Here is a 5,075-nt window from a genome sequence, read left to right on the forward strand (position 1 = left end):
TGGAGTGCATCACATATACCTATCTTAAATATAATCAAAGAGCAATCAGAAACTTAATAGCTTAAGCACAACTCCAAACTAGATAAATCCAATCAAATAACAGTTGAAACAAGCAAACATCAAAATTAACCTAAATCACCCTTGGTAAATGGACGACTTCCGAGTTCCGGCAGCGAAAGTGGCCGAAAACACAGATTACTCCGGCGAATGGTGATGTAAATGGACTCATCGATTAATGATTTCGCAGAAAGGAGTGAAACCTAAACACTGATATCCAGAACTGAAGATGATGAAACCTAGGGTTTTACAGAAGATGGAGAGCACAGAGAGCGTTCATTCTGTTATGTCGTACGATTCCGGTGAGTTGACGGAGCTTTGTTGATGGTGGAGCTTTGTTGAGGGAGATGGCGGACCGATCGATTAGACGAAAACTGATTTAGCGGTAGACGATTAGTTTGAAACTGTTGATTTAATACACTATTCTAACTTGGCAAAACTAACCCCTGAACTTTGACCAACATGACAGTGACCTACAAACTTATACTATTTAATTATTTGTTGGAATTTTGTTAGAAATTTAGAAACAACTTTCCTACAAAATACTTAATAAATAACACTAATTTTTCATTTTTTGGTAACCGGCCTATTATAAAGAATATAAACTTTTATATTAATAAGTTTTCTCTAAATAAATAATAAATATAATTGATAAATATATTTTTTTTTGGGAAAGTTAACAACAATTTTTCCAACGAAAAAACATATTGTCACTATTTTGTTGCAATAATGTAGCAAAAGTAGAGCTAGTTTTTTTTGTTGGAAACTTGTTTGAAATCTGTTAAAATTAGTTGTTGTAGGAAATTTATAGGAAACTTTAGTAGGAATATGACTTGTTTTCTAGTAGTGATTATTTACTTGACAATTAAATATATAACAGGTTTAGTAATTTGATATCGCAAGTCACAGTTTTTGATCTTACATTAACCAAGGCCATTAATTTTCTTCATGTATCATATATGAAAAAGAAATTATTATGCATTTTCATCCACATTTAACATTAAAAAATAAACACTTTTTTTGTAGTGGTGTCGCCACTAAAGGCGTCCCACTATTGGCAACTTTTTTTGTAGTGATATATATAATCATCAAATTATGTGTTTACATCAATGTACATATATTCTTCGTAAGATTATTTCTAAACATCAAATTCTGTGTTTACATTTTCAAGTAGTTTTTGAGCATACAAAATTTGTGTGTACACTTTCTTGTGTTTGCATACAAATTCTGGTTTTTGTGTTTACACAGTAGTCTTTGACCATACAAATTCCGGCTTTTGTGTTTCACACTTTCGAGTAGCCTTTGAACATACAAATTCTGCTTTTTGTGTTTCACACTTTCTAGTAGTGTTTGAACATACAAATTCTGATTTTTGTGTTTCACACCTTTTGTATATAATTATTGACTAAATAATTGCCTTACATATATACAGGGAATATCAAAACCAGTCTTGAATCCAACCAATAGCCATCTTATCTCTAATCATAGAAATTGATTATATAGTGAACATACATTCTTCTCCATATAGATAACTTCATCTTTAAACATGATGGCAAAATCTGTTCATGTGTTTATGCTGATACTGGTACCACATGTTTTTCAATCTACCTTGGCCAATAAGTTTTCTTCACTGAGCCTTGCTGATGAGTGCTCTCTGTTACTCCGGTTCAAAGAAAACATGTCTCTTAACAAGTCTGCATCCACTGATCCTCATGCTTATCCAAAGGTTGCTTCATGGAGCCTCAACACATCAGATGGTGCCAGAAGTTGCTGCATATGGGAAGGGGTTGAGTGCAGGTTCGGTCATGTGATCGGACTTGACCTGAGCAGCAGCCTTCTCTACGGGCCCATCTCCTCCAACAACAGTCTCTTCAACCTCGTTTACCTTCGTACACTAAACCTTGCAGATAACCATTTCCGTTCCTCTCAAATTCCATCTGGTGTTGAGCAACTCTCACAGTTAGCATCTTTGAATCTGTCACATTCTCACTTCAGTGGAGAGGTCCCAAAACAAATCTCACAGCTCATGAATTTGGCTTCCTTGGATCTCTCAAGAAACGATGGGTTAAAGCTGCAAAGTTCTGACTTCCAAAATCTAGTTCAAAATTCAAGTGAGACTCTAAGAGAACTCTTTCTCTCAGAGGTCAACATTGATTCTGAACTACCTGACAACTTGGTAAATGCCTCTTTGTTAACATCATTGGTTATGAGCGAATGCGGGCTTGGTGGTGAATTCCCAACAGGCATATTTAATTTGCCCAAACTGCAACTTCTTGATGTCCAAGATAACCACAACCTTACTGGATATATCCCCGAGTTTCATGGTAATAGTGAACTTGAATATCTCAGTGTGGCTTATACAAAATTTCAAGGATCCATACCAGCTTCAATCGGGAATCTCACACACTTGAACATCTTGAATTTACATTACTGCACTTTCACAGGGACTCTTCCTGCAACTCTAAGCAACCTGACACAGCTTACACTTCTGGATCTGAATGATAATAAGTTCACAGGTAGCCTTCCCTCTTTAGAAAGCTTTTCAAAACTCACGTATTTGTCCCTCTCCCAAAATAGTTTCGATAAATGGAAGCTGCCTGATTGGTTTGGTAACCTAAAGAAGATCATTCATTTGGATCTTTATGATGTCAATCTGTATGGTGACATTCCATCATCATTTTTCAATCTGACCGAAATTGGATGGTTAGATCTTTCCAGCAATCAGTTAGAAGGAGAACTTCCAAGCTCACTGGTGAATTTCCAAAATCTAGTAGAATTTTTTTTGTATAATAACAACGTCACAGTGGACTTTTACCTTTTTCTTTCTCTTAAGAAACTTCAAATTCTGTATCTAAGTGGAAACAATATTACACTTTCAGTAATAGATAACCATACAAATGAATAATAACCCAAGTTCACATGGTTATACTTGTCATCCTGTAACTTGAAAGTCTTTCCTGAATTTCTGCGGTTTCAACATCAACTGGAGTATTTGACCCTTGATAACAATAAAATTGAGGGCCCGATACCCGGATGGATGTGGAACATTAGCAAGGAAACACTGGTTGAACGTTCACTTACTAAAAATCTCCTAGTGGGTTTTGAGCAACATTCACCGGTTGTTCCTTGGTTTAGTTTACAAATACTGGACCTGAGTCACAACATGCTGACCGGAGAAATTCCACCGTCCATATGTGAGTTAGTGTCTCTCCAGTTGCTTGATCTCTCGTTCAACAACATTACTGGCTCGATTCCTCCATGTTTGGAGAAATTAAGCAATTCCTTAATAGTGTTGAGTCTAAGAAGAAACACTTTGCAAGGAACAATTCCCAACATATTCACTAGTAATGAAAGTAAGCTTTGGATGATTGATTTAAGTGAATATAAACTGGAGGGGTCAATACCTAGATCATTGGAGAAATGTGAATCACTCCTGATCCTGAATCTTGGAGATAACTTAATAGAGGACATGTTCCCATTCTGGTTGGGAACACTTTCAGAGCTAGAGGTTCTCATTCTCAGGTTCAACAAATTTCATGGTATTATTAGAATACCAAGTAATATTAAAGTCAACTTTCCAAAATTGCACATCATTGACCTGTCATACAACTCATTTTCTGGTGATTTGCCAAATCAGTATTTTCGGGAGTGGTCAGCAATGAAGGACACCAACGCAAACACAACAAATATGTATTTCTCGATCCAAATAACTAACAAAGGTGTAATGATAGATTATGAGAAGATTATAAACACCTTTGTTGTGGTTGATCTCTCAAGTAACATGTTTAGAGGGAAGATTCCAGAGTCTGTTAGTACCCTTAGTGGTCTTCAATTGCTTAATATTTCTAACAATGAACTGTCTAGCACCATCCCACCATCCATGGGGAATCTCATAAATCTTGAAGCACTGGATCTTTTTAATAACAAGCTCTCCGGTACGATACCACAAGACTTGGTACAACTGAATTTCCTTGAAGTCTTAGATGTATCGAACAACAACCTCACTGGATTCATACCACAAGGTAAACAGTTCAATACCTTCTCAAACAACTCTTACATGGGAAATCAGGCTTTCTGTGGATACCCTTTATCGATTAAATGTGGGATTCAAAAGCATCAAAGCCTCCAACAGTTTCATTGGAAGAAGACACCAACTCCGACTTCCCAAATGGAATTGATTGGATTGTTATACTTATCGGTGTTGTAAGTGGGCTGGTGATAGGATTGATTTGCGGGGATTATCTAACGACAAGGTATTACAAGTGGTTTCTCCTAAGATTCAGAAAACTAAGATGGTGAACCTTTTTCATAATGGATTGAAAGTTGTAGCCGATGTGTTTGATGTAACGAGTGTAATGGAAATGGTGATATACAAATAATATATGTTGTTACTACGAAAATTATAAGACCAATGATGGTGAATGGACTGGTTAGGCTAACAGGCTTCTAGAGTTCAGGTTAACCTAACGCAGGTCGTCGTGTCCCTCTACGCTTGCAAAACGTAGAGAGAGCTAGGTTCACTATTTTAGTTGTTTTTGTTATAGTTCACCGAAGATCCAAGACCGAGATGTTTGGAACCGGTTTTTGGATGAAGTTCTTAGTGAAGCTATGATGTTCTTGAAGTAAGAAAGAAGCAAGCAAAGTGCAAGTTTCTCAAGGAAGAAGAGAAGATCAGAGAGTATATGTTAACTCTCAGATCTGGTGTGTTCTTGTTATGACCTAGTTATCCTTTTATAGATAAAAGAATGTAAGCCTTTTGTCCGATAGATAAACTAGTTAACCTCTTGTTTGGTAGAGGGTTGACCGTTTTATGGGCGGGAAGCTTTTGACCTGCGGTTAACGATATATAATAATAATACTTTTCTGAGCGTGTCCCCTCTTTTACGGCTGAGGGATGATGTGAACAGTGATTTGACGTGGTACTGTTACACGCTTTTACTGTTCACGTACTTGTTTTCCTTATTTGGGCGGGAAAACTAACCTTCTAACATTTTTAGCGTTAGTGTATGAAAGCCATT

At 36.6% G+C, this 5,075-nt stretch overlaps 1 pseudogene; it reads left to right on the forward strand.

The window, feature by feature from the left end:
* The first annotated feature begins 1,503 nt into the window (after positions 1 to 1,503).
* Positions 1,504 to 4,435, forward strand: LOC143577894 (receptor-like protein 7; annotated as a pseudogene).
* The last annotated feature ends 640 nt before the right edge of the window (positions 4,436 to 5,075 follow it).

This window comes from Bidens hawaiensis, unplaced genomic scaffold (genome assembly GCF_021521415.1).
Source record: "Bidens hawaiensis isolate Kalapana, Puna unplaced genomic scaffold, B.hawaiensis_p1.1 tig00028894_1, whole genome shotgun sequence".
NCBI classification, from domain to species: domain Eukaryota; kingdom Viridiplantae; phylum Streptophyta; class Magnoliopsida; order Asterales; family Asteraceae; genus Bidens; species Bidens hawaiensis.